Below are 25,191 nucleotides of genomic sequence, written 5' to 3' on the forward strand. Positions count from 1 at the left end.
ATTCGGGGTCTGCTGTTCCATGTAAATCTCAGGATTCTTTTTGCTCTATTTCCATGAAAAATGACATTGGGATTTTGACAGGGATTGCATTGAATCTATAGATTCCTTTAGGTAATATGGACATTTTAACTATGTTAATTCTTCCACTCCATGAACTCAGAATATCCTTCCATTTCTTTGTGTCTTCTTCAATTTCTTTCAACAGTGTCTTATAGTTTTCAGTGTACAGGTCTTTCACTTCTTCGGTTAAATTTATTCCTAGCTATTTATTCTTTTTGGTGTGATTGTAAATGGGATTGTATTTGTGATTTCTCCTTCTGCTAGTTCATTGTTAGTGTATAGAAATGGAATTGATTTTTATATGTTGATTTTGTACCCTGAAACTTTTCTTTCTTTCTTTATTATTTCTAACAGTTTTGTTGGTGGATTCTTTAAGGTTTTCTACGTATAAGACCATACTATCTGCAAACAAAAGTTCTACTCCTTCCTTTCCACTTGGGATCCCTTTCATTTTTTTCTCTTGCCTGAGTGCTCTGGCTAGGACTTCCAATACTATGTTAAATAAGAGTGGTGAAAGTGGGCATCCTTATCTTGCTCCTGTTCTTAGAGGGAGAGCTTACAGTTTTTCACTATTGATTGTTAGCTGTGGGTTTGTCGTATATAGTGTTTATTATGTTGAGGTATTTTCCTTCTATACCAATTTTTTTAAGAGTTTTTACCATAAATGGATGCCAAATCTTGTCAAATTCTGTCTCTGCATCTATTAAGATGATCATGTCATTTTTATTCTTCATTTTGTTAACGTGGTGTATCACGTTGATTGATTTGCAGATGTTGAACCATCCTTGCATCACTAGAATAAATGCCATTTGATCATGGTGTATGATTCTTTTAATGTATTGCTGTATTCCATTTGCTAATACTTTGTCAAGGATATTTGAATCTATGTTCATCAGTGATATTGGCCTGTAATTTTCTTTTTTTCTGTTGTACTCATTTGGTTTTGATATCAGGGTAACGTTGGCCTCATAGAATAAGTTCAGAAGTATCCTGACCGCTTCAATTTTTTGGAAGAGTTTGAGAAGGATAGGTAAAAACCTTCTTTGAACGTTTGATAGAATTCACTGGGGAAGCCATCTGGTCCTGGACTTTTGCTTTTGAGGAGGTTTTTGATTGCTGTTTCAATCTCCTTGCTAGCTATCAGTCTGTTCAGATTCTCAGTTTTAGAAGGTTGTATGATTCTAAAATTTTATCCATTTCTTCTTGATTATCCAGTCTGCTAAGGTAGATGTAGTCTTAGATTATTTGAAATTTTTCCTTTTTCTTAAGGTAAGCCTGTATTTCTATAAACTTCTCTCTTAGCACTGCTTTTGCTGTATCCTGTATATTTTGGTACACTCTATTTTCTTTCTTTTTTTTTTCTGGAGACAAAGATTTGCACTGAGCTAACATCTCTTGCCAGCCTTCTTTTTATACATGAGCTGCCATCACAGCATGGCCACTGAAAGACAAGTGGTGTAGGTCCATTATCAGGAACCAAACCCGGGCTGCCAAGGCTTAGTGCACTGAACTTAATCATCAGGCTAGCAGGGCTGGGCCTGGTATGCTGTATGTCCATTTTCACTCATCTTCAGGTATTTTTTAAATTTCTCCTTTGATTTTTTTCATTGACCCAATAGTTGTTCAGTAGAATTTTGTTGAATCTCCACATATTTGTGGCTTTTCCAGTTTTCTTTCTGTTTGGATGATCTATCCATTGATGTAAGTGGAGTGTTAAAGTCCTCTTCTCTTATTGTATTACTGTCTATTTCTCCTTTTCTGTCGGTTAATAATTTCTTTATACATTTAGGCACTCCTATGTTGGGCATATAGATATTTACAGGTGTTATGTCCTTCTGTTGAATTGTTCACTTTATCATTATGTAGTGCTCTTCTTTGTCTCTTGCTACAGTTTTTGTTTTAAGGGCTATTTTGTCTGATATAAATATTACTACTGAGCTTTCTTTTTGTTTTCATTTTCATGGCTTAACTTTTTCCATCTCTCCACTTTGAGTTTCTTTAATATTATGCTTGGGTTCCTTTCTCTTTATTTTTTGTGTATTTATTATAGGTTTTTGGTTTGTAATTACCATGAGGTTCATATATAATAACCTATGTAAATAGGAATGTATATTAAGTTGATGTCTTCTAAGTTTGACCTCTTACTCAGCCTTATACTTTTACTCCCCTCTCCACATTTTATGTTTTTTATAATTTTTTTTAAAGATTTTATTTTTTCCTTTTTCTCCCCAAAGCCCCCCAGTACATAGTTGTATATTCTGCATTGTGGGTCCTTCTACTTGTGGCGTGTGGGACGCTGCCTCAGTGTGCTTTGATGAGCAGTGCCATGTCCGCAGCCAGGATTCCAACCAACGAAACACTGGGCCGCCTGCAGCAGAGTGCATGAACATAACCACTAGGCCACAGGGCCAGTCCCTCCACATTTTATGTTTTTGATACTATATTTTACCTCCTTCATTTTCGTGTATACCTTAACCTCTTATCAAAAATATAGATAATTTTTGTACTTTTGTATTTTGACCTTCATACCAGCTTTATAGGTGGTTGATTCACTACCTTTACTGTATATTTGCCTTTACCAGTAATGTTTTTCCTTTGAAAATTTTCTTATTTCTGTTTGTGACCTTGCCTTTTCCACTTAAATAAATCCCTTTAACATTTCTTGTAAGTCCAGTTTAGTGGTGAAGAATTCTTTTAGTTTTTGATTGTCCAGAAAACTCTTTATCTCTTCTTCCATCCTGAATGATAACCTTGCCAGGTACAGTAATCTTGGTGGTAGGTTTTTTCCTTTCAGCACTTTGAATATATTGTGCCACTCCCTTCTAGCCTATAAAGTTTCTGTTGAGAAGTCAGCTGGTAGCCTTAATGGGTTTCTTTTGTATGTAACTTGTTGCCTTTCTCTTGCAGCTTTTGGGAGTCTCCCTTTACCTTTAATTCTTGCCATTTTAATTATAATGTGTTTGATGTGGACCTCCTTGGGTTCATCTTGTTTGGTACTCTCTGTCCTTCCTGTACCTAGATGTCTATTTCCTTCCCCAGGTTAGCGAAGTTTCCAGCTATTATTTCTTCAAATAAGTTCTCTGCCCCTTTGTCTCTCTCTTCTCTTTCTGGGACACCTATAATATGGATGTTAGTATACTTGATGTTCTAGAGGTCCCTTGGCTTGTCCTTATTCTTTTTAATTCTTTTCTCTGTTCAGCTTGGGTGATTTTCTCTACTTTTCATCAAGATCACTGATCTGTTCTTCTGTGTCATCTACTCTGGTATTGATTCCTTCTAGTGAATTTTCCATTTCTATTATAGTATTGTTCAGTTCTGATTTGCTTTTTTTATATTTTCTAATCCTTTTTCAAGTTCTCACTGTGTTCATCTATTCTTCTCCCCAGATCAGTGACCATCCTTATGACCATTATTTTGTACTCTTTATACTATAGATTGCTTATCTCTTGTTTCATTTAATTCTTTTTCTGAGGATCTGTTCTCTTCTCTTATTTAGAACATATTTCTTTGTCTCCTCATTTTGCCTCTTTCTCTGTGTTTATTTCTTCGTATTAGGTATATTGGCTATGTCTCCTGAACTTGGAAATGCAGCTTTATGTAACAGGGCCCAATAGCTTGCTCCCCTTTTATCACCCATGCCAAATTCTCCAGAGGTGTCCCTTGTGTGGGCTGAATGTGTCCTTCTGTTGTAGTGGGGTTGCTATTGCTGAAGACATATGGGTAGGCTAGGCTGGCCCCCTGGCTGGCTGGTTGTGAAGCTTGGCCACGTGTGGCTGCTATGGGCACTTATGGGTGGGTAAGCCCCCAGCATGGCTTTCTGAGAGTTCAATAGCACACAAGTACTGCAGTTTTGCTGGTAAGTGAGTCAGGCCCCCAGTGTGACTGCTTGCTAGGCTTGGGGGCACACAAATGCTGTGGTTCCCTGTGGGGCAAGCTGTCTCTATTTTGGTGGGGGGTGGTGGGCCAGGTTTCAGGTCCTGCTTGCTGTGAAGTGCACAGCTGTTGTCAGCTAGCTTTTGGGTGGGGCATGCCTCTGGCATGAACGGGCTAATGGGTCAGGTGGGCCCCATGTGTGTCAGTGCACAACTGTTTCAGGCATTGGAAAGTGGGGCAGATTCCCCAGGTGGCTGTTTGTGACAGCCAACAGACATGTCCTGCTCTGGGCCCACAAGGCTGCCACAGGTCCACACAGCTGCTGCAGGTCTTCACAGCTGCTGCATGCTTCCTGGTGGGTGGTGCCAGTCCCTGGGGTGGGCTGCCAGCTGCCTGGCTACATTTGATTGCCTTGGGTGCTCTAGTGGGTGGGGTGGACCCCTGCTCTATCAGGCTGGAGGGAAGATTCCAATGATGCCTCCCAGCCTCTGTGTCAGCACTACTAAACTAGGTCACAATAATGGCTCCCTCCAATGTCTCAGTCCCTGGGGGTCAGCCCAGCCACCTTCTGCCTCTCTGGGATGAATTCTGAGCTTAGCAAGTGAGTCTCTTTTATCAAGGGACCAGGCACTTTTCTATCTAGTGTTTTTGTGTTGGTTTCCAGATAGAGGGAGTCTGTGTGTGAGCCCTTTAAGAGCAAGTTTTCTTTTCCTGAAGTTCTATAGTTTTCCTTGGCATACCCCCCATTGCTTTTCACAGCCAGCAAAGCCAGGTATTATGGGATCTCATCTCTCTGGTGCTGGATCTAAGGGCTGGGGTGCCTAATGTGGATTTTGAAACTCCTGCTCCTCTAGGAAAACCTCTGTGCCTTTGAGATCACTGCCAGTTGGCCCTAAAACATCGCAGCTAGGGTGTGGTTTGTTCCTCAGTGGATCTCTTTCTCTGCCTCTTCCACCCTTGTCTGTGTTGTCCCTTGTTGTGTAGGTTCTTTTTAGCCAGTTTCCATGTCTTTCCCAGAGGAAATTCTCCCACAGGTAGTTGCAGTTTTGTTGTGTCTATGGGAGGAGGCGAGTTCAGGACCGTCCTATGCTGCCATCTTCCAAACTTCCCCTGTCTCTTGTCCTCAACTCCAAGTTCACTAAAAATTGGTTTAAAATATTAGTGAATTAAAAAGAATTAATCTCCAAAGGTAAAAGTGTCGAGATACCATTGTATCTACAATATGATCCTAAACACTTGGGCACAAATCCACACCTGCTTCTCCTTCCTTGTTGTCATCTTCTTTTTCTTCATTTTTCCCCCTAATACCAAGAGAAATCTGCAGTCTGCCACAAGTGTTTGATTCACTTTCATAACAACATAAAATGATAGAAGATAGTACTGAAAATTGAAGTTGATTCTAAAAGAATACAAATCAAAATAACGTACCAGATGGGCATTAGGAAACATATTACACGATATCGAGATAATGAGACAATTCTTGATCTGCCTCCGTCGGAGCCTAAAGTGCTAGACAAGCAGTCTTCACAACCTCACTGTTTTCCCCCAACCATTCATCCTCACTCTCAGTTATTTGGGGGATTTCTGGAAAATGGTGTGTTCCAGCCCTGTAGGGCATCTTACGTTTATATTTATTCTGTCAAAGATAGTAACACATTTTGTGTCAAATAAAGTACTCCTGACTTAGGCTGGGCACATATACTTTTCTCTCCATTAAAAATGATTAAAAACTAGAAAATACTAAAAAGGAATTTTGGATTCTTAAAGCATGCAAAACAGTTGCTCTAATGGGTTTTAAATGTTTGCCAATAGTGTCCTGAAAGATAGTAGTCAGTTGCTGAGAGCTGATGCATCAGCTGGTCTGATATCAGCACAGCTTATGAAGCAGTGCTGTCAGTGTTTTCATTTGGGGTGGAGGAGGGAGACTGCATGGGGGTAGTTTATGAGAGTCTAATATAGACAAAGATTAGGAAAAACTTCGAGAGCCAAAGATCAGCAGTTGAAGTAGCAATTCCTCGCTGTATTTGTTCAAGATTCTCAGGAAAGGAAAAGCAAATGGCATGAGGTCTGTGACCTTACAGTGACGGCAACAGTTCTACTTATTTATCCTATTTAATTTTCTCAGCTATTCTGTGAGTGAGATGTCAACAGTCCATTTTACATATGAAGGAACTAAGAGAAGAAGTAACTTGGTCTAAGGTTACAGAGCCAACACTTGTGGAGCCAGGATTTAAAGTTTGATTGGTCTGCTTCTAAAACCTGTATCCATTCTCTTCCAAAGTTATCCTTAATCTTAATTTTTATTTTTATACTTACCTTTGCTTAACCTTAGTCCTAATCCACGCCACCTTCTTATCATAGAATCAGAGAAACTGAGCAGACTTCCCAGAGACCCTAATGCTATCTATTACTGCACAGGCAAAGAGAGAGCAACTACATAGCTGTCATTATTATTGTCAGAAACCATTCCAGGGTCCCCAGGCTGATACTCTTCTTTCAGTGGAAATAAAACAGAATTATTACAGACAACATGGTTTAAATGATGTTTTGGGAATGAGTAAAACAAAAACTAGTGCCCTTATTTTCATTTCATGATCAATAAAAGAGGTCACATGCTGCACTGACATTCATCATGCTCTAAGTAAAAAATCTTACACTCGAGTTTTCAAAGGCATCTCACGTTTAACAGAGATCAAGCACACTTGGTGCATGAACAAAGACAATAAATAGGGAAAAAAATGGAGTTGCAGCTTTCTGTCAACTTTCTCTTTAAACATTGTTAGAGGGATCTAAAAATTCACATCAATCATGTATAAATGACTTTTTCAGTTTGTTCTGTTATTTATTGGAAGCATGAAAGCTTAGGATAACCCTTGCTCAGACTGATAGACTATTTGTGCTGCAAATTTCTTTAGCTATCCTCTATTCTACTTACTGCCCCCATCACTCTACAGACAAGGAAGTGGAGCTTACTGAAGTTACGTGGATTCATAGAGTAACTTGGTTGTGAGGAGTAGAAACGAGCAGAAATTAAATTCAGTGCGTTTTTCCAAGGGGCCATATATTCTGTACTAAAAATTGGAAAATTGCCTATCTTAGGATTTCTAAGCCATCTCAGGGACACCTTAATGAGTGCTACCATCCATTTGTTTTGATCTTAAGTTTTGTAAGACAGTGTAGGTCTGCAAATCGTGGGAAGCACATGAACGGCTGGATACTGTGGATGGAGAAGCCTAGGGCTAGAGGATGACATTTTACACTGGGGACCATAGCTTCTAGTTTGCCAGGGAGGGTCCCGGTTTAAACTGTTGTCTGCCTGTGATTATTAATAGTGTCCTTTTCACGCTCAAGGATTTCTTGGTTTGGACAATAAATTTTATGATCACACAAATTTTAGCTTAAGTAAATATTACTTCTAGTCTTTGTCATGAGAGTCTATAATTCCTCGCCTAGATATGCAATATTCCTTATTAAAGAAAAATGCCATTATAAAGTAGATCTTCATGGTTACTTTCAATTCAATGTGAAGCAATTTATCAAATTCTTTTTATCTGACACCTAAAATATAATTGATGTATTAAGGGTACGAGATGGCAGAGCAAAAGGACATTGGATTATATGGCAAAAACAACATTGAAAAAAGGGATCTAAAGTGAAAATGAGGAAAAAACTCACATATCTTCCAATTTTGCCCATGGATAGTCTGGGTTATAAGATGTTAGTACTTATTTTTTCTACAGAGAAGAGCACCAAGTTACATGAATTAAAGAAGGGATTTGGCCTTGGAAGTTAGGAGAGAATGGTCTGTAGAAAAGTCATCTGAGCTTCCATATATGAAAAACCATGGACTTTAACTTACACAGGCAAATATATGTGTGTGTGTGTGTTCTTGCATGTGTGTAGTTGTGTGAAAAAACATTCACTTAATACACTTCAGTGAAGGGGAGGAAGCCAAGATGAGCTATCAGAGAGTTTTATAATTCAATATTAAAAATGAAATGAAGGAACTATATGGTGATTTAATGAAATTTTGGAAAGTCTGTTAGCTATTTTAATTGAGTGCACTTGGCAGGAAAAAAATTCTCAATGGAACTCATAAATTTAAAGTAGCTTGTATTCACTCCTTCCTGCTATAATAAAGATTATTATTTTTTGTTTATTTGAAGTTTCAGGAAATGAGCTTGTTCTCATCTTAATACACTTCACATTATGCCTCTATAAAGAGAGGATCCATCAGTGATATATTATCAAGAATGTTGCTATGAATTTTCCAGATCAATATCTTGCAAGTGTTTTCCACAGAATTCATCAAGATAAAACATTTCACCAACACTTAAGTTTGGGAAGAAGGTGTCATTCTGTCCAGGGAAATTATTTCACCTCACAATCCTAGTAGTATATGCCATGAACCCTGATTTCACAACACAGTGTTGAGAGTTTTTTTCCTTGTAATTAAATAAGCAAAATAATTTCTATGTATTATAGAATCTAAGCTTTAGAGTGACTGGCATAAATTCTATTCCAATGTTACAATATAACAACTTCCCTTTCTTTTTTCTACCATGAGAATAATAATAATAAAATCAGAAGGGCTTTTCCATGTTCAGTTTTCTTGAAGAATAAACATGCATTAATATAAAATAAATCTAAGTTTTATGTTATAGTAGTTTGGGTGAATGGACATTCAAATTTTCTCTTTTTAATAACTCCCACTAACAGATACTTTCATTTGTTTTAAATGGCTATTATGTCCAGTGATTTTTGTTTCTAAAGCATGTTAAAGATACAGTGAAACTATGTAAATCTAATTACAAGTCTATGTAGTCTATGTAAAATTAATTACACGTGTTCTTGTTTTGAAAGCCATGGTTGCGAGAGAAATCTCTAAATGACATCTAGGGTATAATCTTGGGGAAAACAAACATGCTTAAATGAATGGATCATAATCTCCATATTTGCTCTCAATTCTTCTTACTCTTTTGTTAAATAAACGCTTTTAGAAATTCTTAGTTAAGGCCATCATCAGCTTTTTATTTTAAGGTCAAGGACACGGCTATCCAAGTTTAATAGCTCACTACCTTAAGATTTTCAGTACAGCACTGATTTCACTAGAATTGCTACTTACATTCAAGTCTTTTCCTTTCATTAAATCTATCAGAAGGCATAAATAAAATTACCCAACTCTTTTTCACACGCATATTGCTTAACTATGGGAATGGCACTATATATTGATTAAAAATTACTAACATTATTGCTTATGGAGAATTAATTACAAACTAACTCTGGTGCTAAGAGACAAAATAGGTGTATTTGACCTATCAACAAAAATAACTCCAACTTGGTTGACTCAATCTCTGCTCTTTCCCCTTTCAATCATATATGACAGTAGCAAAAAATGTAGTAGGAATAATGTCTACATGAAGACCTTACTGATTCTGCCCTCCCTACGATGACAGGTTTATGACATATTTTTCAGCCATTGGAATTCTACTATGTCAATGCTGAAATCATATCCAAAACAAACCATAATTCTTTCAACACCATAATGTGCACTCTTTCCTCCAAAAGTAAGGTTATGACACTGTTTCATGTTTGAACAAAAACAGACGAAAACTAGAAAGAAATTTAAGTAAATAATAGTGTTGCTTTATATTATTATTTATACATGATTATTTTTAATGAGTAGAAACTGGCCGATCTACTGGAACTTTTTTTAAAAAGTCTAATTCAACAGAATCCTTACTGGCATCACATAATACAAAGAAAAGTCATGTAGCAAATTAGTCTTTTCCTTTGAAATGGCAATATTGTATTACATTCAAAAAGCATTTCGATCAAAACATGAAAAAATATCATGAGGAAGATGGCAGACTAGGAAGCTTCAAGCCCTTATTGCCCTGCAGTGAAACAACAACAACAACGGCATGTGGATTAAAATAACTTTATAGGGGATCTGGAAATTAGTCAATGATCTACAGCAACCAAGCAATTGCCCAATCAGGAAAAGGCACATTAAAAATAGTAGGAAATTTTTTGGTGTTTCTACTCTCTCTTACCCCATTCCCTCCCCTGTGCAGTGCTGCACAGTCAGGAGGAACTGGTCCATTCCTAGTTCCCTCCCTCGGGCCATAAAGAGGAGGGCAGAACATATTTCCAATGTTCTAATCTGTCTGTGCACTGACAAGGAACTGGTTTCTGTTTTCTGTGACTTGGAACTCAGATGGGGGAAGAACAGCATAGTTTAGATCTCAGGCTGGAAGCCACGTAAAGTGGTGGCAGGCATGTGAAAGCTGCAGGGGCACTGCAGATCCACAGAAACGTAGGGGTAAGAGACAACAGGCAGAAGAATAAAACAGAACAGCTAAGGCACTGAGAAGCTGAAGTAAGACTCCTTGGGAAATTCAGAATTTAAGAGAAGCTGTGAGAGACATCAGTAAGATGGTAGACTCGGAAGCTCCAGGGTCTCATTACCTGACAGAAATATTAAGTAAATAACCATAGATTGACTAAGATAGCTCTGGGGGTGCTCTGGAAACAAATCAAAGATCTACATTGTGGATGAGGTAGTGAGGAGGAGAAAGTATACACAAATGCCCAGACAGGACACATAACCAGAAAATGCCTGAGCAGGCCTAAGCCTTTATACTGGGCTTATTAGTGATGGTCTTCTCCTGCATGCAGCCAGTTTGTAAAGATTGAGAGAATTGGCTGCTTTCTTAAATGCCCAGTTTTCAACAAAAGATCACAAGGCGTTTAAGGAAATAGAAATATGGCTCATTAAAAGGAACAAAGTAAATCTTCAGAAACTGTCCTTGAGGAAACACATGCATCAGACTTACTGGACAAGATTTTAAAACAACTGTCTTAAATATGTTATAGGCGTTAAAGGAAAATATGGAGAAAGAACTCAAGGAAATCAGAAAAATGATATATGAAGAGAATGAGAATATAAAAAAAGAGACAGAAATTATAAAAAAGAATCAAATAGAAATTCTGGAGCTGAAAAATACAACTGAATTGAAATATTCACTAGTAGGGTTCACCAGCAGCTTCAAACAGGCAGAAAAAAGAATCAGTGAACTGGAAGATAGGTTATTTGAAATTATTGAGTCTGAGAAGCAAAAAAGAAAAAAGAATGATGAAAAGTGTACCAAGCCTAAAGGACTTACAGGACACTCATAAGTGTGTTAAGACCAATATATGCATTATGTAAGTCTCAAAAGGGGCAGAGTCAGAGAAGGGGGCAAAGAGATTATATGAAAAAATAATGGCTGAAAGCTTCCAAAATTTGAGGAAATACATGGATCTACAAATCCAAGAGGCACAATGAACTGCAAAATGGCTAACCTAAAGAGACCCACACTAAGAAACATTATAATCAAATTGTTAAATGCTGAAAACAAAGAGAAAATCTTGAAAGCAGCAAGAAAAAAACAACTCATCACATACAAGGAATTCCATGAGATCATTAGTATATTTCTCAGCAGTAACCCTGCAGGCCAGAAAGCAGCAGGATGATGTACTTAAAGTGCTTAAAGAAAAAACAAAAGATGTCAACCTAAATTCTATATTTGGCAAAACTATTCTTAAAAATGAGAAAATAATTAAGATATTCCCAAACAGACAAAAGCTGTGAGAGTTCATTATTGCTAGATTTTCCCTACAAGAAATGTTAAAAGGGAGTTCTTTACATTCAAATGAAAAGATGCTAGACAGTAACTGAAGTCATATGAAAACACAAAATTCTCTGGTAAAAGTAAATATATGGACAAATATAAATAATAGTATTATTGTAATTTTGGTTTGTAATTTCACGTTTTCTATAGGATTTAAAAGACAAACTCATAAAAAATAGTTATGTCTATGTTAATGAGTACACAATAGATATAAAGGGGGAGTGAAGATATAAAGAAGCAGAGTGTTTGCATGTGATTGAAGTTGGTGTATGGAAAAGTTATGAAGATGGATAGTGACGACAGATGCGCAACAATGTAAATGTATTTCCTACCACAGAATGGTACATTTAAAAATGGTAAAAATGGCAAATTTTATATCATATATATTTTATTACGATAAAAATGTATTTGGATCTAGTTAATTTATTTTTTATGCAGTTTTATTGAGATATAATTGACATGTAGCACTATATAAGTTTAATGTGTAAACATAATGGCTTGACTTAATGTATTGTGAAATGATCACTAGAATGAGTTTAGTTAGCATCCGTCATCTCATACAGCTACAAAATATATATTTATATATATATTTTTCCATTGTGATGAGAACTCTCAGGATCAATTCTCTTAACAACTTTCAAATATAGCATACAGCAGTGGTAACTGCTGTATCATTATTTTGTATATTACATCCCCAATACTGATTTATCTTATAACTGGAAGTTTCTACCTTTTGACCACCTTCATTCTATGTCCCTACTTCTCTCCTCTGGTAACCACAAATCTGATCTAGCTAATTTTTGATAATATGGTTTCATTTAAAGAAAAGCATGCCATTTGACAACATAATATCAAATTATATACATCCAAATTGTCTCAATGACATATCAGCCAAGCTCTCACACTGGAAACTGATAGTACTGGAAGCAAATGGACCGTTACACAGCCCACTAGAGAAAATGCCTGGGAAAGTGATGGAGCTGTCACACTTGCTGCATGGGTGGGAGCCCTACACCCTCTGTCAGAATCATGCTGTCCTCCTGGATCATCTTCATGCCTATTGCCCGCGTGCCATCCCTAGTTTCAAATGGCTGGACAAATAATTAGTTTTCCCAACACAGAGATGGAGTGTGCAATCAATCTCCTGCAACAAACTCTCATCATCACCATTCAGTTGTAATTCTACTGTCATAAGATTGGTTTGTACCCAATGAAACAAGACAAAATGGATAGATTGCAATGCATTAAACAGCTAATGGGAAAGCAAAAGTTGAGCAAAATTGATAAGTTGAATCTTAAGTTGAATGAGATAGCCAGACTTGCACACATTTAATGCACACATTAATTGCACACATTTAATTCTTCTTATATAATTTTTCATTTTCCTATGTAAAGGGGAATTTTAGATCCCTTTAGACTAAACATTCATTCAATGGAGGTAAATAAAGCCACTTCCTCTCTTAATACCTCCTCTAAATTTCCACTTATCTTTTAATTTGGGGCTATCTAGGGAATTGTTGATGTGGGGTAGCAATACCACCTTTATCAGTCATCATGGAAATATTAGTTAAAACTACAACAGAATATCACAACACAGCTACCAGGCTGTTAAATAAAAATCCCTAATAATTGCCAAGTGTTGGTAAAAATGTGAAACAACTAAAACTCATACTCTGCAGATGGGAATGTAAATTAGCACAACCATTTTGGGAAAGTATCATTATCTATTAAAAATAAACACATTAACCACATATAAGTAATTGCGTATCCCACAGAACTGTGCACATGCATGTCCCAAAAGAAATGTATAAGAATGTAAGAGCCATATGGCCACGATGGAATAGTATACAGCACCAAAAATTACATTACTGCTACATATAGAAATCTCACATATATAATATTGAGAACAAGAGCCCACACAACAAAACAAGTAGAAACTCTACTATTCCATTTACATAAAACACAAAGATGAAACAATCCTTAGTATTTGAATTCAGGAAAGTGGTCATCTTATGGAGGATAGGGATTTATGACTTAGAAAGAAAAAAGAGCATCTTCAATTATGTTAGTTATATTCAATTTCCTAATCTGAATAGTTATTACACAGGTTGGTGGACTTTGTGATAATTTATTGAGCTGTTCACTTGTGGTTTGTGCACTGTTCTGAAGTATGTTTCAATAGAAATCTTTAATTAACCAATAATAAATGATTATTTTATGTCAGAAAAAATAGAAGAGATTAAAATAGAAAAATAAAAGTCACAATTATTCCACTGGTGCTTTGACTTCAAGTGTTTTTTTCTATATGTATGTTCACACATGGACAGTTACTCAGTATCAATATTTTCTAGGTTAACAAAAGTTATCAAAATTGTTTAAGGATCACAAGAAAATCCCAACAGACCAAGCTTCTATAGCCTAGAAGCATGGAGCATTAAAAAGAAACCCAAAATATCTATCAGATCCAAAATAATCTTTTGTCTTGGTTTATCACTAGATTTTCCTAATTTTTAAATAATAAGAAATTCTCATGCAATGTAAAAAAAAATCTCAGATCTTAGTGAATAAATTCTAGAGTGGTGAAAATCCTTTCTATTTCTTTCTTGAGCAAGATATTTTTCCCTTGTGACTCTGATTAGAGCATCTTTTTTTATTTATTCTTTTCTCTTTTTTTATGAACAATTAACTACATGTTTGATTTTTGTTGTCCATATCGGTCATTTTTTTCTCACATCATTTACATTGTTTGTGCTTGTCCTCTTCATTCTAGGAGTTCTTCTTCAGTTTGATTTCCACAAATCTAATTATATTATTTGTTGCCTCCAAAGGCAGATTTAATTCTTCTGTTATATTTTCTGTTTCCTTTCACAACCAGAAGGACCACAACTACAATATACAACTACGTACTGGGGGGCTTCGGGGAGAAAAAGAAGGAAAAAAAAAATAAGATTGGCAACAGATGTTAGTTCAGGTGCCAATCTTTAAAAAATTTCTGTTTCCTTTCAATCCTTTGCATTTCAACTTTTTCATTCTCTACAGCTTTTATTTCTAAGTCAATCAATGCATATGTAAGGATGACAAACAATTTCTAAAATATTTTTTTGGTTTCCCTATCAACTCATTCTTCTATATATGCTTTACCTCTGAGGTTTTCATTTTCCATGTCAAAGTAATCCTTATCCAGATTTTGTGTGGCTTTGATGGTGGTGTTGCTATTGTTTGTTTACTAATCTGTGAACATGATAAAATCTGATGAAGGGTAGTGATTTTCAAGAGACAAATCATAAGATTGACTCTTAACCCTTGGTCCTACTGATAACTTGGTTTTCAGCAGAAAGCATCTGTGCAGAGTTCATTGACCTTCCCGCCTTCCAGGGACACTGGGATCTGGGGCCTATGTGAAAGAATGTGTCTGGGCTTGGAGCCAGAGATGGCCACTCCGGCCCTGACCCCAAGGCACAAGTTAGTAAGGAAATGTCCTGCATCATGTTCCTTGTCTGGGCTGGCCACCCTGATGGGCACCTGACTGGATTATAGAAACATCCCATCCGTGGGAACAAAAAGAAACATTCCATCCATGGAAAAAAGAAGAAATAACTCAAAGTATCCAACTGCCTAAAACCCTGCGTCAGAACCCAGATAATCTTAGAATAAAAAGGAGTCACAAGCATAGAACAATTGGGAGTCTCCCTGAGGAGAGGACACTTTGCCTCAGACCCAGACAATTGGCACTCCCGCCCGCCGTAAAACTTTTGGGACTTCCCCGGCTGATTGCAATGTGGATGTTGTAAGTACCAATTTGTTGTTTGCTTCCCCACTCCTTGTTCTGTTCCCCTTTATCAATAAACTCTGATTGCTTAAACAACTAAGTAGCCTTAGCGGTACCTGTCATTCCTTGCCCTTTGTGGCTGTGGACAACAGCATCTAAGCTTCACAGTTGAAGAGTAGATTGTGAACAACCTTGGGACCAAATTCCAATGAATATCAGGCATTTATCTGAAACAACTCCACTAGGACGTCAGTGAATCATGTTTTCTCCCTACTCTGTGCTCCTCTGATTCTGATCTGATGGAGTACTATACACACACAAACACACACACAGTGATACTGTCTCTACTTCCATCATCGCCACACCTACAGTGCCTGTGGGTCTGTATCTCTCTCTCCTTGGATGAGATGCATTTCTCTAAGTCCTTCCTCCCTTTCTGCCCTTTCAGAGGGAGCAGGAGAGAGAATCCTCAAACTAATATAAACATAAAGGTATTGATTGAAGAGAGGTGCCCAGGTATGACTGCTTAACTTTCTGAGTCATACAAATCTTGGATCTCTGAGTCAGGGGGCAGAAAGTCAGTGAGGAGCACAGTGTCTCTCTCTATTATTTAAGGCCGTGGTTTTGCTCTACTTCAGACTGTGAATTTCAATTTAGCAATGCGGAGTCTTCCAAGAAGCTAATAATAGATTGGTTCAAAGTCTCAGTTTTGAATGTTGTAATAAATTTTCATCTTTCTCTATGCTCTTATAGCCATTTTAAGCTGCATCAAGTGCTGTTAAGCTGGTAGAACTTTAAATCAACAGCAACAACAACAATTTCTGACATCTTAAACTGTGACAAAAAACCATTCCATCAGCATCATTTGGAGAAAAATTCAATCTTCCTCTAATATTTACTCACAACCACAAGTTATTCCTGAACATCTGTGCAATATTACTTTGACACAGATGGCAAAATAGTTATTAATAAAATAGTATATGTAAATATTTGGATCCCTTTCAGTAGAACTGAGAATGCCACAAAGCCATCTTAGAAAATCAATTTTGATGGCTGACTCAGTGTGCATTTTACTTTGCACCGAAAGTGTTGCAGTTTTCCATGGTAGTCTTCGAAATGAACAAGTAACATTTATTTTCAGGCGCTTTCAATACAGTGGGGAGATAAGTTCATTTTCATTTCGCAGCTGGCCAAGATCCACTTTTACGTCTTAGAATTATAAAAGGTCTATATATCACTTGGGAACTGACAAGGCCCAGCCTTCTAAATACAACATAACTTCTCTTTTTGAGGAATATACAAAATGAAAATAAAAGAGAAAAAAAAACATATCTTGAGAAATTCTTTCAACAATCTATCATATACATGAATAAACTTAAAAGAAATCATTCCTATAAACTTCCAACTGTTTTTTCAGTCTTTCCATCAATTGTTTCATATCATTCTTTTAAGATGTTTTATCATTGTCAGTTTTCTTGTGCCTGTTTCATTTGAACAATTTGGAGTCTGATATTTTTGTCCCTAGACCATAAAGCAGGTTTCCTGCTGTATGTTGAGGCAGTATGGGGCAATATGAAAAGACCTGGGCTAGGAGACAGAAGGTCTAGGATCGAGTGCTAGATTTGCCTCATATTAGCTCTATTGGTGCTATATGGCTTACCGTCTGGTCTACAGGCTAGCGTCAGTCTGCAGATGCTAACTGGTCTGCACCATGTGGAGTACAGAGATTGAGAGAAAGCATTAGGAACTTTTATAGCCATTTGGCAGAGTAACTCTGTATCTTTAGAATAATGACAGAGAATAATAAAAATGTGGACTTGTGTATTTTGTGTTTTCCTTTTAGTCATTTCATTTCTCTGACAATGATCTTTTAGTAATTCTACAAAAACATTCAGTCTGTAATGGATTAAAACAGTTTAAAAATAAACTGATCCTGGGCCGGTCCTGCGGCCTAATGGTTAAATTCATCATGCTCTGCTTCGGCAGCCTGAGTTTGCAGGTTTGGATCCTGGGCATGGACTTATACCACTCATCAGCCATGCTGTGGTGGCAATCATGCATAAAATAGAGGAAGATCGGCACAGATGTAGCTCAGGGCCAATCTTTCTCAGCAAAAAATTAAATAAATAAACTGCTCCTTAACCACAGAGTCTGACAGACACTGAGCTATAAGACATCCAGTGAGCCAGTTAACCTCTCAGGGCCTCAATTGCTCCATCTGTAAACATATAACTAATGATCCCTATCTTGTTTTCTATAGAGATTTTGTGAATACTAAACAAAATTACTTATTCATTTATTGTTTGTAAACTATAAGGCTTTGCATAAATATACAGTTTTTTATTCTAAGTAATAGCCATTTTGGAAATAGCATGATATCTCAGCTAAAAGAAGCCTGGCATTTATTAGATACCCAATAAATGTTTGTTGCCTTATGAATAAATACCAGAATAGAAACTGTGGCATCAGACAGAGCTGCACTCTCATTTTTGTTTGTAAACTATGTTTTGGCATAAAAAACAATGTCAACAGATTTAATGACACATAGAAAACCTACCCATGAGTCACCTTTTTCCACTTACCAATTTGACTTTTTGGAGTCCTCATGCTGGTGGTGGTCACCGTCAGTGTTCTGCTCTGAGCCTCTTCTCAAAAGCCTATATCAAGGCTGCCAACAACAACAAAAGTATATTAAAAAATTATAGGAGGATTTTCATATATTAATGACCACACCAATAATAATTCAGATTTACTTAACATGTTCTGTAAAAGCATTTAAAGAAACACAATTGAGATTAACCCACTTCGTGTTTGGGTTTTTGCATCTTGAAATCAAGTATATTGTCATGTTTATCTAGGAGTTCTCAGGACATGAAAAAGTATCTAAAACCCAGGCACTCATTAAATTAGTCTTTTTTATTAAATAGATGAATGAATGAAACATGTCTTAATACAATATATCTGAAGATTTTCAAGCTTCAACTCCAAAAGGCAAAATGGTGTTTTGTTTGCAGAGAAGGAGAAAACAGACCTGAAGGAGAAAGTAGTTTTGCTCTGTCAATAAACCTGCCATTTCAAAGGTTAAACATTTGACAATGTATCAACATGCGAGTCACAGATTATTCCTTGCGGTTTCAGTATTTAATAATTATTAGACAAATCTGAAAATCTATTATCAAAAATGATGATGATCTACTTAGGCAGGAAAATTTAAATACAATCAATTAGAAGCTTGAATCTACTTTTGGAGTAATTGTAAGGTTGAAAAGGGGAAATGGAATGTTCTTTTAAAATTAGAATAAGACTTTTCCATTGTCCTGATGACTCTTCCTTCTTACCCTACTTCCCAAATCCACCTTAACTCCCCTTCTCAATCCACTAAAAGAGGGAAAGATAAAGGAGAGAGAAAGAGAAGTTGACAAAAAACAGTAAAAGCTATTCTAGGATAGTTTTCATTAACTCAAAACAAGTGTAATGAGGTGAAATACTTTCTTAAAATAATTAGAACGGCAATCACTTGCCAGTAAACCTCACCCTTGTATACCAGAATTCCTGCTTGACACTGCTGCTTTTGTGAGAAATAATCATAGTGATAATTATTATTTTGCTGCTTACAATGTGTCAGGATCTGTTCTTATCATTTTATAGGAATTATCTAATTTCATATTTACAACCACCTTGTAAGGTTGGTATATGTATCTTTCCTATTTTTAAAGATGAAAAAACTGAAGCATCGTTTAAGTAAATTATTCAAGATCCACTGTAATCAATAGAATCAATGTGAAACTTCCCAGAGCCCATTCTCTTAATCTTCAAGATTTATACCATCTTTCAAACTTGATCCAGATTGGAACTCTTGATTTTCCCCACGTACCTACTTAGGTCTTCTCCTACTTCCTAGGAAACTGACACCTCTGCTTTGTATTCAAGCCAGAAATGGGGCAATCTTCCTTAATAACTTCCTTTTCTGTGATGATTAGGTACCCTAAATACAGCTGGAATCCATACAGCTCTCTCCTTTCACTAGGGGAAGCCTCCCTTGTCTGTCACTTAGATACAGCAAAAGCCTTCTACTCACGGATCCCACTCGTGTCCCCTTCTACAGTCCATTGCTCACACTCTGGCAAGCGTAAACTGTTTTTGCTATCTTTTTTTTTAAAGATTTTATTTTTCCTTTTCCTCCCAAAGCCCCCCAGTACATAATTGTGTATTTTCAGTTGTAGGTCCTTCCAGTTGTGGCATGTAGGATGCCACCCCAGAAGGGCTTGATGAGCAGTGCCACGTCTGTGCCCAGGATTTGAACCAGCGAAACCTGGGCCGTTGAAGCAGAGCCTGTGAACTTAACCACTTGGCCACGGGGCTGGGCCCTGGCAAGGGTAAACTTTTTAAAGAAGCGTAAATCTTCACTTTATCACCATGCTTAAAATTCTTCAATGGCTTTCTATTGCACTTGGAGTAAACTCTAGTCATCTTTTTGTGGCCTACAAGCTCTGACATGAACTGGCTACAGTCTACCTCTCAAATATTACCCTATACAGCACTCCCTCATTTTCATTGGGCTCCCACACATTCTTCTACTAATAAGCCATGATGTTCAGCATCTAAAGACTTTGCTTTTCAGGAAATCAAGCCTAGAATGCTCTGCAATTGGATCCTTTTCATGCCTCACGTCTCCATTCAAAAGTCAGTTTCTCAAAGTTTTTTCCTTATACTCCAAAGCGTCCCACCTCTCATCACAACCTATAATCATATTTTTAATTTACTGTTTAATTGTCTATTATCTCTCTTTCCGACTGGAATGTGCATGAATATTTGTGAATATGTATAGGCCAGGGTCAAATATTTAGAGACTTTTAAATCACTTGTCTCCTATCTACATATCTGATCAATAACAAGCCAAAAGGGAAACCAGTAACTATCAAACAGCACTAAAGTAAGCTTGCACAACAAGGCCCCAGCATTATTATTATAAGACATATACTTTGGTTTTATTCACACAAAACAATAACCTGCAAGATTCTATTAATTTAATTAGCAGCATTTTTTTCCCTAGATGAATCATTCTGCTACAATACCTGCAACCTCACTCAGCTTTGTTTCTGTATTTTGTGTGTGTGTGTATGTGTGTGTGTGTGGTTTGGTGTAAAACATTGTTTCCAAGTTTAAAGTGTCTATGAGTTACCCGATATTTATACGCACATTAATCAAACAGGTTTTTGGTTCAACGAGTCTAGGGCAAGGCTCAAGAGTCTGTATTTCTGTATTTATCACAAGCTTAGGTTATGCTGATGGCACTGATCCATTGACTACACTTTGGGACAAGAATTCAGATGATAGGTAGCAGTTCCAGATGATTTCAAAATGGTACTTGAATAATTCATGCAGTGTGCATGTGTATGTTTTCCATTTGCAAAAATGTTACTATAACTGATGAAGTTGTTTTAAACTTACATTTTCCTATTTCAAAAAAGTGTCACCACTGTGAGATCAACAATACTAAACAAGCAGTTAGCAAATCTTACATACTTCTGCTCTTATTTACTTTGTACTCTGTCAATAATTCTGAATAAAGATTTTCCTCGCTTTGAAAACGTGTGTATCTTGATGTCACCTAGTGCAGGCTCCCTTGAATTTAATAATACATAACAAAACACAGGAAATATTGGCTTTTTGTCACTGGTTAATAAGATTTTGGGAACTTTTGCTTTCTTCTGCACTTCTTTATATATTTCCAGTATCTTTTACCCTAAAAATTTTAGCTACCATTTATTGTCTTACAATACATCATGCTAAGTATGCATGCTTGTATAATTTCATATACATATATACGTGATATTATTTCATTTAATTCATAAATTTATAAAATTCATGTTAATAATAATTGTTCTAATTTTTAGGTACTTACTAATGGCCAGGTGCTGTATTAATGTTTTGCATGTATTAATTCCTTTAATTCTCATTTAAAAAAATAAGCTATTAACATGCTGAGTTTTTAGGTGAAGAAATTAGTTCAAGATTACATGGTATAGGGGCTGGCCCAGTGGTGCAGTGGTTAAGTTCACATGGTCTGCTGCCGTGGCCTGGGATTCGCTGGTTCAGGTCCTGGGTGTTGACATATGCACCGCTTATCAAGCTACGCTGTGGCAGGCATCCTATATATAAAGTAGAGGAAGATGGGCATGGATGTTAGCTCAGGGCCAGTCTTCCTCAGCAAAAAAGAGGGGGATTGGTGCAGATGTTAGCTCAGGGCTAATCTTTCTCAAAAAAAAAAAAAAGCTCATATGCTTTAAAAGTGGCAAAACTGAGATTCAAATTCAGGTAGTCTAGACTTTATTTTTCTAATCAAGGGAAAATTAATATTTTTGAAGAATCAAGTCAATATCTTCCTTAACGGAAGATATTTTAGGCAGCCAGTAGTATTACAAGAAAAACAGAACACTCAGCCTCTATATGATGTAGTTTATTAAAAAATATATATTTATGTCACAATAAGAATTATTTGCAAAAGCACAGGAAAAATCTTTACAAATTCTATAGAATACTGATTCTAGCCCTTGTTTCCAAAATTTAACAAAGATCATTTCATTGCTAAATGTTACTTGGAATTATTCTTGATGAAGATCTTTCTGAAGGCACAGGTTTTATCACTGTTGAAAGGGCAGAAGGGAAATAAATAGATCTTGAAAGAAATAAGTTTTCAAGAAAGGTGGACCCGTGTAACAAGAATATTCTTATTTCTGATATTTGCAGCCAAATTTCCAAATAGCAAAACACTCCATATGCATTTCTCCAAATTCCAGTAAAGAAATAGTCACCGTTGGTCATACCTACAATCACCATTTCTCCCATTATGAGTACCGTTACTGAAGCATGTCTTAACTATCGGAACCATGTATACACACACACACACACACACACACACACATACAAACATATGCATATAAGGGAACTTTTTGGAATCATGACTCCATTACATTTGGGGAAAAACTTAATAGGGGCACTTATGAAACAAAATTTCAACCTCCGTAATACATTACTCTTATCTAGTTTGATAGATTATGCATTGTCATCATTTCACATGACGTTCACTTAAATTTCCAGAGTTGATATTATAATTATTGTAATTTAATAATGGTTTCACTTAGATTCAATACCAAATCAAGAACTTTTAACAACACAGGAGAAGTATAGTCTCTGCCCAATAGGTTAATATGGCTCCTTTCTAAAAGAAGTTTAACCAGAATGGACCGGTTTTCATTTGCTTCATTACTTCTGAGAGCTAACCTATCATTTTCATTTCCTGCATCTTCAAATACTCTCTTCAAGCACTTCTTTAAAAAAGAAACACTTAAATGGCTCTACAATATAAGCGACTTAATTATGATTATGTTTCCAAATCACTTATTCAGAAACATTTATTCTTTTCAAAAGCAGATGGGAAAAGGTTTGGGAAATTCCTGGTGCAAGAACCAAGTATGGGGGTAAAAATGACAATAGTTTAAGATAAATATCAGATAGAAGCAAAGAGACAAATAAATTGTCTGTAGAAGTGTGTGTGTGTGTGTCGGGGGGGTGAAGATGGTTCAGTGTTGAGAGGGAAAGTATTGCCAGGAGGAAGAATTCAAGAATTTAATTCTCCTGGATCCTTCCTTTCTGGAATGTCTGACCACCTCCCGCCTGGTTTCTTAGATTTCAGTCTCTCTCCAATTCCATCTACTCCAAAAATGCCTCCACGCTTTCTAATCAATTTTCTGACTTTATTTTAACTCTTTAGGATCCAAACTCTTATTTCAGGCCTTGATGCTCTTTTATAATCTACGATTTGAAAGAGGGTAGAAGGACTTTCCTGAGGAAACGTTGCTACCTCTCAATAGCTGTGATTCGAACCTCCTCTTGTCTCTGTTACTGCAACCAATTCTTAACTGAGTCATCTGCCTCAACAACAGTCTTGCTTCCTCTTCCTACACCAAGTCCAACACCAATTTCACCAGAGCAAATGCTCTAAGTCACAGCTGGAATGCTGTCAATCCTCTTTCAAAACATTTCAAAGCCTCCCCATTCCTCATAGACTATGGGAGGAGAAGGAGGAGAATGGAGTCTTATTTCTAACTCCTTAGCTTGGGCTCAAAGACTTCAACTGTCTTTAATCTACCTTTTCAAACTCACTTCCCTATGAGCAAATGCAGAAGCACATTGAAAACTGTAAAGATCCTCACAGCTGTGAGAAATTTCATTCTTAGAATCAATCTGTGCAATAATTATTAGTAGCAGTCCTATTTTGAGTTAAGACTATTGAAACCCAGACATGTTGTAACTACCCTAAGCCTTTAGTTAAGCTGATAAATAATAGAGAGTAGATTTGAATTTTCTACCTCCAGAGCCCATACCCCCCAAAAAACTTATTTGTCCTCCAAATTGCAAGATTAGCCACTTTTTGAATACTTTATTTTTCCTTCTCTGAACACAGACTTCTGTCTTGATTTCTGTTCAGAAGAGTATTCTTCTTAGTCTCTTTATTTCCATATATTTATCATCTTTCAAGGCCCACATCAAATGCTAAATCCCTCTGTTAACTTCAATTGGAAATGCCTTCTCCCTGCTCTGTATAAGTTATCGTTATACTTTTCTTACAGCATTATCTATTTACTGCCATTTTTTAAGTCATTCGTGTTCCACTATTTCTCCTGTTTGTTTATAAGCTCTTTCTGGGCCAGGGCCATATTTTGGTTTATCTTCACAGCCACTTTATCTGGCTCACCACTTTGTGTAGGGTAGGTGTGAAATAAAGAAGGAAAAGGAAGGTTTAGGAAGATTTCCTACCTAGCCCATGCTACTTTGTTCCAAAATAAGTCCATCATCTGGTGGTAGCCACCTACACTCCTGATACGCTACGTAAGAAGAATTAGCCAGCTTCAAATACTGGCTTTACATTTCAAAACTTAAAAGTTGCAAAGTGTCCAAATCTCATTTTAGCTATACAAGTTTAGGACAGGTATATTCATTTAATATAAAACGAGTTTTCTTAGAATTAAGATTGTGTCTCCTTAAACATCGTATCATCATTTGTCCAGATCTCCACCACCAGAGAGAAATTTGGTGATATTCCTATCTCCAAAGCAATGGACTGTTGATAAAGTGCTTTTTTGTGTACTGCAGGCATTTTGGAAATAGCTCTCAGATCAAACTAAATGAGTTCCAAGATAAATAAAGAACCTGAGACATTGCAGATGGCACTCAGCAAGATATTGGTGTGACAGCTAGAAAGATGCAGCGTGACCCTCTGCAATTGATGTTTTGTATTGAGTGTAGGGTCTAATAAAATGAGTTCCATCATGGAACTTGTGTGCTCAATGAAATCTGTATTAAACCTAAATTTGAGCTTTGACTGCTGCTTTAGTGAAATAAGAAAAAAGACAAACTATAACTGAAATGGTAGTTTGAGTCACATTCAGGCCTCAAAATAACTGTTAAATATGTACTTTCTATTCTAATCAAGTTGAAAAGTGAAAGAATATTCATATTATATAAGTTGCCTTGCTGTGAACATTATTTCAAGTACACTGAAACATGACTGACTTTATTTATTTTAAAACCTCTGGTATATTTTACAGTTTGATTCATTTTCTGACACTTTCAAAGCTGTATTTCATTAAATTACACTTGTTTCATGTAAGCCACCCTGAATATCCACTGTTAACCTAAAAAGATGAGGGGGGCAAGGATTTATTTTAAATACATTCTATTTCCCTCATGTAGATTAATGCAGACAAACTTCTAAAGAACTGTATTGTTCCATTGTTATAGGAAAAGCTT

General features: G+C 36.5%; 1 protein-coding gene across 4 annotated transcripts in view; it reads right to left on the reverse strand.

Moving 5' to 3' along the window:
* Window positions 1-25,191, reverse strand: part of LINGO2 (leucine rich repeat and Ig domain containing 2) — a 1,114,992-nt gene that overhangs the window by 460,379 nt on the left and 629,422 nt on the right. For all 4 annotated transcript variants that reach the window (XM_044756857.2, XM_070495517.1, XM_044756855.2 and 1 more), the window contains one exon: window positions 17,961-18,046. The gene's annotated coding sequence lies outside the window, so the exon portion shown is untranslated. The remainder of the gene's footprint in view (window positions 1-17,960; window positions 18,047-25,191) is intronic.

The sequence above is a fragment of the Equus asinus genome, chromosome 23, assembly GCF_041296235.1.
Source record: "Equus asinus isolate D_3611 breed Donkey chromosome 23, EquAss-T2T_v2, whole genome shotgun sequence".
NCBI classification, from domain to species: Eukaryota; Metazoa; Chordata; class Mammalia; order Perissodactyla; family Equidae; genus Equus; species Equus asinus.